General features: G+C 37.7%; 1 protein-coding gene across 3 annotated transcripts in view; it reads right to left on the reverse strand.

The window, feature by feature from the left end:
* Nucleotides 1-12787, reverse strand: part of DYM (dymeclin) — a 221406-nt gene that overhangs the window by 161744 nt on the left and 46875 nt on the right. The gene's annotated exons all lie outside the window — the stretch shown is intronic.

The following is a 12787-nucleotide window of genomic DNA, read 5'->3' on the forward strand; positions in this document are numbered from 1 at the left end:
AGAGAAAGGAGAAAAAGAAAACAAAAATCCCAAAGACAAAAGCAAATTCCCCCTACAAGGCACGCCTGCTACCCCTCCTCCTAATATCCTTCGGTCACAGCACGAGCCATGAGCATCCACCAGGGCATCTCGCCTGTCTAGGTGATGCCTGGTACAGTTAGAAATCACACAGGACAGTGACTAGATAGTCCCATGGTGGAAGGAAGAAAGATCTGCTCCAGACTGCCCTCTTGACAACCCTGGGCATCCCATTACCAACACCATGTGTTCTGGGAACACGGTTTCTGATTAATGTCTACATATTTTAGGTATGCTCTTCCAAAGGTATGGAGTGCAAAATAAATCTGGGAAGTGCCAGCTGAAGCTGATTTAAGAAAGTCTACTGATATAAGCTCTGCCATCCCCAAGCAACCTAAAGACTTGTACATAGCCCCTAGATGCCTATTAAAACCTATGAAAGTCTTGTAATAACAACTGTTTTATACAAAACTAACACTCATTTATGTTCATGGCAGAAATAAGTGGACTTAAACTGGTTTTGAATGTTAATAACTGCAGCATAAAACTATCTCACTTACTGGATTAGCTAATTAATGTCATTTTTTGTGAACTAAGACCACTGGGAAAGTAAACATTTTCAGTTCATTCAGATTGAGACTATAGCTCTAGATATTTACCATTTATGGATTCTCATCAAGCTGAACAAAACTCCAGAATATTAACAGGAATGATGAGAAATTTAGTCTTTCAGCAATTACTAGGAATTACTCTAGTTCGGCTCATTCTGAGATTTTTCACTTAGAAGGAAAACCTTGGCTTCTTTCTGACCACAATCCACTTACAAAATTTAGTTTCCAAATTTATTACCTATGCTATTCAGAAGAAAAGTGACAAGGTCTCAACTCTGTCATCATTAATATCCGTAACAGGAAGACAAGGTTTGGATCTCTACCAAGGAAAAAAGTCTGTCCATTGAACTTCAGCAGTTCCATGACAGCAGTCCACTGCAAGCCTCACAAAATGCTCCCAAATCAGTGGGAAAGAGGACAACATTTGGCACAAGGGAAGAAGTAACATCCAGAAAGTCCAAACATGAAAGTTTTGTTTAAAATAACACAAAACAAAAATAACATGCAAGAACCTGTTGGACCAACATCCTCGGCATTTTGCATGAACAAGCCCCTAGTGAAACTCTAACAAAGGATGTTTGTTTTTCAGTAACAGAGCTTCAAAATTAATTTCTTTATATGTACACTCACCCCAGGAATGCTTTTATGTCCACAACATCCATTTACATGTAGGCAAGAATTTTCATGTCAGCCAGCCAAATTATAGCTGAGTTAAGAGGATATGAAGGAGCCATCCCTGCTCCCTACATCCATATTTCTGTCTTCGCTAGGTCCATGCTTCTCCATTCTTTCTGTCTTACAGGACAGAAAGCAAAGATGGAAAGGACAAGAAGATAACGTGGGACATTCGTGCAACAAGGGATTTACTTCTACGCACTCTTCTCCATCCTCTCATTTATCTAATCCTCTTCTTACATCCCATTGTAAAAGGGTTACAGCTATAAATTTATAATGCTTAGTTTGCTTAAACTTGAATATTTGTTGATTAAAGATTAAACAAAGTTGTATTCCAGCTATGGTGACAAAATTTACATTTTAGGATCCCAGTACTGATCCCACTAAAATGGTTGGACAATTTTCACCTTGGATATCAACGGGAAAATGTTTGAGCCTTCTAATGAGATCAAGCCATGGAAGCTGTGCCATCTGAAGACAGTTTAGCCACATGTGCGGTGTTATACTTTGCATACATCCTTTTGTTACTCCAACTGCGGTAAATGCTCCAATAAAAGATATTGCCTCTCCCTACAAACCTTGCCTGCTTAGATGATCATGACCGCAACAACATCAGGACAACTTTAAAGCTATTTTCGTAAGACCCAAAGGCCTTCTTTCGTGGAAAGCTTTGGGCATGTAATCATATTGTACCACCATCAGCAAAGGATTCTCTGAACACCTAAATAAAAATCAAATTACTGAGAATCAAGCAAGAATTCACACTTCCCTGTAAGGCTAATTATTAAATTTCCATGTAATACAGCAATTTATTTTTCAATAATGGAAACACATTCTTTTCACCAGGATGTCTACTCCTAGGTGCCACATTCTCTTCTTGTTAATAGTATTTTTCTTTCTCCAAAATGAGTCACTCTGGAAAATGCCACTTACTTGAAAGAGAAAAATTGACAACCAAACCCAGATGTCATGAAAAATAGCTTTCACTGCTATATACTACAGCTACCACATACCGATAGCTTGAACTTCAATCAGAAAAAAAAGTTCCAACTCTACTGAACAACAGTTACTGACTTCGGGAGAAGAAAATAAAATTGAATCTGCAACTGTTAAAATAGTTTCTACTAATACGCTGCTAAGCACATGATCTCTCTTTGGCTTTACTCTAATTTGGCTGGAAAGTCTTTCACAGAAAGAAGGAAAATGTTTTTGATGGCTTGTTCAAAAGGAAAAATAGCCATTTATCAGGTTATGTAAAAATCTCATACTTGTGTTGGAAACTACAGTTTGGCAGAACACATTTAATTACGGTTGGCTCTTTTAGAACATTAAGTAAAAATAACTATGTTATAATCATATTAGGGTTTGTCTTTGTTGGTTTAAGACAAAGATTTTAGTCAAAGGCCTCATTAAATCTTAGATCATTCTTTACAGAGCTTAGCTCCTCCACGGGTCTGCAAAAAAGAGAATTACAGCTATAATCCATAGAAGTAAAAGTAAAAAAGATGGAAAGACTTCCAAGCTTGTTAGGCTCAACTGTAAAGAACAACATTTCCTCACACAAAAATGTGTGAATTAGAAATAGTTGTTGAAATGAAATTCTTCTCAAAATCAACCCCCAAAAGCAGAAACCACCATTTCAGTCCATACACACAATACCGCAAACACGTACTCTTTAAGTACATATACAACAAGACGCAGCTGAGAATATACTATGAGCCACATCCAGATGGAAGAAATTCCAGAGTTCCTGAATCTATAGAAAAAGTGAGGCACCTCTGAAGAATGAGTAGCAACTTTTAGTTCGATACTGAGCAGCGAGTTCCTCAGAGCCACTAAACCGAGGGATTTCACACAGAATTTATGCCATCCAAATACGTCTCCATTGCACATACAAAGAGCGCCAGCAAGACGGCATCATTACAGAATTAAAGCTAACTACGCTTAAGATTTTCGTAGTATGTTCACTTACTATCCAAAGTCATTTTGCCTCACAGTGTGCAAATTAAGTGTACTCTTCACATACTGCCCACAATTATAAAAACACACCCCATAAATCTGCAATTTTTACATTTTGTTATGCTAATTGTTTTTAATTGAATTATGGTCCTAGTCTAGGCTGTGAGTTTCTGTATGAATCTGCAAGACTGTGCAATTTGAAATACAGATGTTCTGAGGCAAGCAAATATTTTCCTTACAGGTTAAATGGATGCAAGTCTGCTTTTGAGTTTTGGCATCAGTGAAAGTTTTGTTTCAGTAATAAACTTGCATTTTGATTCTTTTCCCTTAGAGCCCCTGCAAAACCTACCACAGTCATATCTTAAAAGCAGTGTATTCCTTTCCACCATTTATATTCAAGAGCTGGGATGACATCTTTTCACTTGCAGTAATAACTTTTTTCCCAAATCCAAATTAGTTATCTGTCTCCTAGAGAGATTCTAAGAGTTGGAAAGACAGCTATCACTTCCTGCAAGGAACCTCTTGTCTTATAAGTGTACCAGTATTAAATAAGAGTTCATCCACAAACTCCTTATGTAAACTATTCTTTATATTTAAATGCTGCAACTGAGTAAACCAACAGCACAGACTAAGGCTATATTCATATACCAAATTCATATACTAGATCTGACCTCCTATGTAACTGCAATATGTGTACTACTAATTGGAAAGCCATAAGCACTGCTGTATCTGCAAGAAACATACTCAAGTTCTGCTGCATTAATTTAATGATAGAGATTTAACGCAATTAACAGATAAGCAGAGTCATTGCTCCTCTTGTCCACTTCAAGTGACACATTGCAACTCCCATCTCCCAGCCTTACACGGTTATGTCCCTAGCTGTGAAAACGTGCTCTTTATTTTTTTCTTTTTAAATTGCACTCCCTTTCCAAGGCAGAGGCTACTTTAAGTTTTTCTAGGCCTTGGAGTCATTTCTCCTCTCCCCCAACAAAATTTGCAAGGCTATTTCAGAACTTGAACTAATTTGATCATGACCCACTACTCACACAACTTATTTGTACTGCTCCTATCAACAGTTCCTTCTATGCCCAATGTTATATACATCACATGGATAAACTCTTCCTCTTTCATCCTGTACACGTAGAAAAAGACTTCAAGAATTGAGTATTAGCTTTGATTTTGGGAAGGGGTTAAAATAGAAATACTTTCATTTCATTGCAGATGCACTAAAAAATTCATCATCACTTATTTGGGGGAAGCAGCAGGAAGCTAAGGTGAAAGGGAACGGGAAGCTAAGCAGAAAACACACACCGACACACACTTTCAGCTTCCACAGGCTTCACCTATAATATAATCAGTTCCACTGCAACAGTGACCAGGTTTGTCAAAATAGGTTTTTATTTCAAAATAAACCTGCCTTCCAAGGCTTTATCAAAGGTTTTGACTGTTCTCCAGGAGTTGGTGAAGAACACTGCCATCTGGACTGCTGCTCCATTCGAAGCAAGATAAAAGTTTCAAACTTAAATCAAATTTCTACACAAAAGGAAGTGCCATACCTAAGTTAAACACATTCTCAGAAGACCACTAGACAACATTCACACTTGTTTGCATGAAGCAAAACACAAGTGGAAAAAGATGCTCAGAAGCTATATATTTTGCTATAAAGAACTCTTCAACAAAGCAGGAACAATTAGAGCCTAAAATAATAAAGGCAAAATGCAAAATAAAACGGCAGCTCTAAAGAACTGGTACTCCAGCAGCCTACCATAGGAAAATATATATATATATATATATATATATATATATATATATATAAACGAAGCTAGCTAACCAGTATTTCTAGAGACAGTTAGTCAGTCCACAGTGTAGTCTTTGCTTTTCTTTAGTCTTTAAAGATATGACCAATAACAGAAAAACAAAATTCAACAACCACAAGGTGTTGAAGTAGAAGTGACATGCCAGTGAGAAGGCAAAACAATCATCTTGCTATGCTGAACGTGGCAATGGTTTATCCAAAGAAACTGATGTTTGGACCCTCCCACCCCCAGAAGGTGTTAGGGACAATAGTAGCATAGCAGAAGAATGAAGGGAAACTGCTTAACATGTAATTTAGTAACAACTGCAGCTTGGGATTAAATTAATCTATTAGCAGAACGAAGACTGAATTTTGACACAGAACAAAAAAATATATATATATATGTATGTATGTATAGTTTATCAAGTTCCTCAGCAGTGGCCAGAAAAGCAGCTCAGTTTCTCCTGTCCATTCATTTCAGAACCCCTCCAAAGAACCTGCCAATAAGCAGGTATTAACCATAAAACCATTTGTAAAATGGTACCAATGCAGCTGAAACCATATACTCCATTTTTCCTGGACTACTGAACACTTTCAACCCAAAACGTGAAGCAGGATAAGACCTGCTGAGCGGTACACTGAAAATATACTCAAAGTTATCAAGAATAACTGCCTTACAGAGTTATAAATCCCCAGCTGTGTTATTTCAATATCCTATATTAGTACAAAAAATCCTCTTGGTCACACATTAATCCTACATATTCTGTTATCTACAAGCCAGAAAGGTGACTCAAAACATTCAAGTTCTGACAACACTTAAGGAGAAGCTCTGTGACCTACTGGAAGAAGACACTGAACCAAAGTCAAGAGACTTCAGTTTAATTCCCAGATTTGGGTCTGTCTCTTGGATGACATGGCCAATCCACTTTATTACTTTGCAATTTCTTCAAAAACAAACTGGGAATAATGGTATTTACAGCCTTTTTAAAGCATTTTCATATTTATTGCTTAAACATGTTATGTAGGAGATCAGTACCCTTGTTGATACTGGGTTTTAAGGTGAAGAGGCACAAACATCTTTCCAGCCATCCCCAAGTTGAAGTATATAAGACTTTTCTAAAAGATCAAACTTAAAATTTCAACAATTAACTATAAAACAACTTTTATACTTATATAAATATTTTGTTTATCTCAATTTCAATTTATCTGGAATTCTCTAGAGTTAAGAGAAGAGTTTGAAAAGCAGGAAATCTCTTTAAACAATATAAAATTCTTTTTTTCTGGCACTTATGTTTGCAAGATATCAAATTTTAAAACTTTTAATGTTACAATACTTCAACCTGATTCTTGGTTTCCTCTAACAAGCAGTTTCACTCATAGAATTAAAGAAGAAAAATCAGTTTTGAGGCAATAGGGATTTGTTGTTGTTGTTTTACATAGTGGGTTATTTGAAGCTGCTCAGGGTTTTGGAATATTAAGATAAATGTCAAGGCGATAAATCACCAACACACCTCGTGAAACTTCCTGTACAGCTCTTAGTAAACAAGATAACACATACGGTTCCAATTATGATTTCTTTACCACAGAAGTCAGAAGCTCTGGTCACTAACCACAACCTCACCATGCTATGTTCTGTCCATACTGAATGATGGTCCCTATCCCAAGCAGCTTATGATCCACATATAGGACAAGAAACAAAATGGATTAACAGAGAGAGATTGGAAAGAGAAAAGAGACAGTATTAGTCAACATAATCAGCAGTGTTCTCAGCACACCGGGAGCCTAGACACTGCCAGGAGATATGACAGATAAGAGGCTTTAAAGAGGAGCTGAAGAATAAAAACATGTAAGCTTTGAGAATGTTAAGTACAAACTTTTGGGGGAATTTAACAGTTGGGCTGTGAAAGCATGGAATTTGTAGCAGTGTTCTGAATGTGTTTCAAGTTTATCCAATTTGTCACAGTCAGTGAGAAGGTAGAGCTTGTTCTTATGTTCTCATCCAGGTTCTAACAAAGATGGGTCTAACCCAGTGTTCTTCCCACAACGACCGTCACTGTCGCAGTGGTGGAGTCACAGCAGCCAAGGCCCCCAGCAGTGTCCAGCAATTTGGAGGAAAGAAAAAAATAGCCATACCCCCTGCAAAACTGGAAATGGTCTCGCTGGAGCGAACTGAAGATTTCCAAGAACAGCCAAGCTCAGTATACTAGTCTAAACAGTATAAATGGTTCTTCTAGGAAGGGAATGCTTTGCTGTTGTTGCCAAAGTCTATGTAAAGAGCGGTGATCCTAGAGCAAAATCTGTCCAGCTATTTTTAAAGCACTGGTGGCTTACTATCAAAAGCACACTGGTGAAGCTTACAAGAATGAGATCAAGGATTTCTTAAATCATTACAACTTTGCTGGTTGCCAGATCCTTGCCAATAAGAGCCCAAGAAGTTTGGTGGACCTGGTGTCTAGGCATGCTACCAGAAGTTTTATTGCTGTATAGTTGTCCCATACTCCTGCATCATTCAAAAACATGAAGATAAATTTGATTAAAAAAACAGAAAGAAGAGGAAAAACAACACTGTGTACGTCAAAGGAACTGCGTAAGAGCTTGATAGCAAATATATCTCTGGCCTCCAGAGATTTATGCCAGAGGCAATGCTTTTCTAAGCTACTGTCATTAAGACAGAAGATGAGTTTTATCTGTGGGAAAAAAAGGCAATGAAGACTCTCAAAGGCAACATTCACACCCCAGGCTGACAGTAGCTCAATCTAACATTAAACCTGCTCCCCTGGTACTCACAGCACTATGGGTTATGTGGCACGGATTTTGGTCGGGATCTAGCTGCTCTCGAATTTACTCTGCTTCCTGGGCAGATTTTGCAGTTCGAACCTGCCACAGCAACACTACTACTAATACTCAGCGACTTAATTTCAAAGAACATGTGCTTGAGCTGCAGTCACAGGTTTCGCTGCAGTTCAGATTCACCTTTGGAGAAACTTAAAAAAAGAGTTAAAGACCTGGACATTGATTCGGGCATAATCAAAGATGCCATGATTACTGTGACAACAGGATGATGCTGTTATGGACTGTAAGCAAGAAATAAGATTAACAACAGAGTTGGAACAGAAGTCTAAGGTCTACATTTTCATGATGATGAGCATGAACAGACAATTAAACATTTATGACTAAGCACCAGGGGACACAGACAAAATTTTAATTTATGTAGCAGAATGTACGATAGATAGATCCATGAGGCATCACAAAAAGGTTCTGGAAGGTAGAAACATCCAGCCTGAAATATATGTAAGTAGAAGAAAAGTTCAGTGGAATAGTAAGAAATGGCAGATAAGCACTGGTTAAAGTAGTTTTATGTCTTCCTATGTTGATATGTTTTAATCTAGATATTGGAAAGCAAGCTACACAATGCCTTTTTCCTCTATGAATAACTAGTTTTCTTGTAATGTTAAAGATAACCATGCAAGTCTTCCTATTAACTAGAATGTAGCACAAAAAGAGAGGAGGAATAAATCAGAGTACATGTAGTCACAGAGGTACGAAATAGGTAATCAGACTCCTGCAAGTACACTAATGCTGAATGACATAATGCAGACCAAAGCGTATACTTATATGATGGCAAGTCATTAACAGTCAGGAATGTTTGCCTAGTTCGAACCGAAGAGCACTGTCACGAGAAAACAAATAGGTGTTGTAACATAAACTGCAGAATTGAGTGTAATGCCACCATAGTGCACTCGTGGGCCAGATTAGTTATGAAGATCAAATCAGGTGACAAAACAAGTCAAATCAGCTACAGCTTTCCATGATTTTCTTACATGCAAAACATCTACAAGCATCTAAACTGCACAGACTAAATGAATGTGACTACTGCTGCAGTAATTCCTAGGTACTTCAAGATACATTAAAGTTTTTTTTTGGTTGGCTGGTTTTTTTGTTTTGTTTTGTTTTTTAAACAGAAAAGCATAAACTGGACCAGTTATTTCAAATGAAACCACTTAAATTGACTTATTTTTTTTTAATAGTCTTCTTTGAGCAGCACTAACATTTTCCTGCCTTAGCATACCACCTGTTTGGTAGTTTTTCACTGTAAAATGAGTTTTGTTTTGCAAGAAAAAGTGGCTGATTAAAAATATTGCTTGCCCACAAAAAGTTTTCTCAGTTTGGTTAGCTGTGGACCATGAATTCGCAAGAATTAGTAATAGTCTAAAAAAGGAGGAGGAGATTTTAAACCATGGGAAAAAAAAAAATTCTTTGAAGCTAAGCTGGTTCAATGTACTTTCTGAACCCAGAAAAATATAAATAAGAAGTCTAATATAAATAAAACTAGTAAGTAATATTAATAAGTCTAATTTCTCCTGCCACATATTGATAAGTCATTTATGCCTTCACAACACAGCAATTATATATAGCTGGACCTAGTGGCACTTTACAGTTTTTTTGCACACCTATAAAAAGACTTCAAAGATACAAGGTAGACTGAAAGCCAAAGACATTGTACATAAGAATGTCATCTATGAAGTCAAAAAGCTAGAATACCGTCATTTCCCCCGCCGCTCCAAAACCACAGTTGTTTATTGAACTACTGGATGATAACGTAATGGGAACACAATCCTAATCAAGGTATTTTACATACAAGATGGAGAAACGTACTTTCGCACACAGATAACTCGCACGCAATCAGAGGCCGAAGCAAGGAGAAGTCACTGGTGTGAGGATGCAGGTTGCACGGTTTCAGCATTAAGGAGGCTCACAAGAGAGAAAGAAAGTGGCTACGAGGGATGAGAAGCAGGAGGGGGTTAACAGTGGGAAAGGAGACCACAGGGTAAACGTCTCATAGCATATATAATTATCGCTCCTGCTGAATCACCAGGAAGGAAGGGGGGAGGAGAGGAATTGAAAATATAGCGCTTAAAATTTTGTTGATCTACTGCTGCAGTGCAAGTGACTACAAAATATGCACAACATCATATATGGTAAGGTGGATGACTGTGAGGTATCAAGTTTAATAATTCCAAATTGCCAAGTACAAAAATTACCTTCAAAAGTTCGTATGAAAAATAAAAAAGATTTTAAAAAATCAGGCTATTTTCATTCTATATAGATTGTATGTAGGATATTTCAATAAGATGTTTTTTAAGCATTATGTGCCATTCAAAAGATGCCAAACAACTTACATGGAAGAAGAAAATTCACTTTTAATTTCTCCTGTAAAACCATATTCAGAGATACTATGGATGGACAAATACACCATTTACTCTACCCAATCCTATTATGTCCAATTTCATTTATAGTCCAAATAGTCTAAACAGCGTATACAGGCAAGTAATTCAGACACCAAAAAAAATATTAGCTAACCATTTGGGCACAAACAGAAAAAATACCTCAGTTTTCTAACAGCATGATGGCATTTATTTTTTACCCTTTCCTGGGTGGGTCATCAGAAAGTGCTTTTTAAAAGGGTGTTCTACGTAAAGCTTTAAATGAAGATGCTTAATTCACCAGAAGATGATGTGGCACTTCAGGTACTCATGAAAGAGGCAACAAAAGGGAGCTGCTAAGAGAACGGTTCAAGAGGACTGAAGGGGGTGGAAGCGTAGGCAGAGACTAGAACAGACGTAGGCAGAAACCTTAAGAGTCTACACTAAGCAACGCAAACTTGATATACAAGAAACAAAAAGTCACGCAGGGATATGGCATCAGAGTAGCGGCAGAGGAGGAGAGAGTGGTGGCGATTTGGATGGACCTTACCAACTACGCAATTCCCTAACAGCGAGGACGCAGTGCATTTTCCTGCGGTTCAGCTCCTGCGTGCATATGCCCGGTCACCGTACGAATACGGCACTTCAGAACTTTTTAACACAGAAACTTCCAAACCGTGATCTACAGGATTTGGGGAGTTCTGGACTAACTCTACAGATCCATGAAAAACAACGAAGGCGGACTGGAGCTGGCAGGGTTTCATTCCATATGCTGTTTGCATGTGCACTGAAAATCCAAAAGACTGAAAACCATTTTTTTTTAGGAATATTATTTCACAGTAGCTTCTTCCAAACCTTGAATGGAGAATCTACGAAAAGATGCCCTGTATTAGCTTTTCTTGAGCTAATACAGCCTGTGAACATAGTTTGGTCTTGCCTATCGTGGCAGACAGAAAAACAGGGCTCAAAACTTTGAAGTGGAGTAATTCTGCAGGGCTGAGACTGCTTTCCAGCACGTTTCCCTCTTGGGCAGGGTAAGGGGTGGGCAGGGAGCAATCTCCCACACACACCTCAAAATGAATGGCCTGGAAATATAAAGGGTTAAAAACAGAGTATTACTGAATACAACCTGCACCAAGAGAACACACAAGGAAAAAAATAAAATAAAATAAAATAAATGGTATTTTGTGTATGGCTGCACTAACACAGAAACATACTCAAGCAGGACTAGAGAGATTAGAACTAAGATGAATAAAAACATGAGGTAAGTACACGTTTCAACAAAATATGCAGTGAAAACTACTCTCCAGTCATAAGCAAAAGTACAAACCACATATTGAAAACTGCTTTGGAAAAACAATTTAAGAGCAATTTTCCTGAAAAGGAGGAAGAGAATGTACCTGTTGGGACTCTCAGAACAAAATGGCTGGAGCAAACAATTTGATTAATTTCTCTTCTCTTTTTAAATAAACTGCGAACCAACCGTCTTTCTGACGCGCCATGGGCACGACCCAAACGTCGCAGAGTCCTACACCCTTGCGAATCCAAACTGGAAACCAGAAGGGAGCTGTAACTTCACCTTGCACAGAAGCAGCAATGTGTTTAGGGATATGCACCAAGTCAAAGCCGTGCTCTTTTACTGCCTCCATGAGGAGATCCAGATGCATCGTCACAGGCTGTAAAAATATTTCCTGGCAGACTACTCGGGGCCTGAACTTTAATATCCCCCGGGGATGCAGTCAGTGAAGGGATTTCATAAGAGATCAGAATAGATAGCATACGTTCCAACAGCAACCAGCTTGCAAAGTGTTATTTAGTTTAGCAGGAAAAAGGAAAGTAACGTATATCATTACTTTTCTCAAGAGAATATATTTTATTCTTATTATATGATAAAAAAAAATCCTTTAGGAAGAACTTTTATATGTAATACACATACTAATAAAATGTGTCTTCCGTGGGGAAGAGAGCAACCACCAACCAAAACATAGTGTGCTGTATAACAAACAGGAGAAACCTTTTTCTTACCAAAAAATGGCATTAAGTTTTGAATATTCTTCAGGAGATGTTCAAACTATCGATAGCAAAAGGTCCAATCACAAAAGACCATAAGCTATTCATACCAGTCATGAAAAGAATTAGTCAACCTACCAGGATGGGTATACACTACAATATCTTTTACAAAAATTCATATCTAGCCCACTTCCGTATATCCGTTGAATAACTATAAAGAATAAAATATGTACATTCTCTGGAAATGTTTATAGGTCTTGGGGTAGAGGTAATTATTTCCTTTTTTTAATGTATTAACAAAAGAAGGAAAAAAAAAAAAAGGAAAAAGTACATCCAGAGCTACTTCTACCATTTGCTCTCCTGCAAGGATGACATCTCTGCAAATATAATTGCTTCAGATTCTAACACATCTATAGGTGGATACTAATACTACAACTCAGAGCAAGCCTGTGGACAGCTTTTCTGTATTGAGCAGACACACTGATATCACTGTTGGAAAAAGAAATGGGCTACAG

Source organism: Apteryx mantelli, chromosome Z (genome assembly GCF_036417845.1).
Source record: "Apteryx mantelli isolate bAptMan1 chromosome Z, bAptMan1.hap1, whole genome shotgun sequence".
In the NCBI taxonomy this organism is placed as follows: Eukaryota; Metazoa; Chordata; class Aves; order Apterygiformes; family Apterygidae; genus Apteryx; species Apteryx mantelli.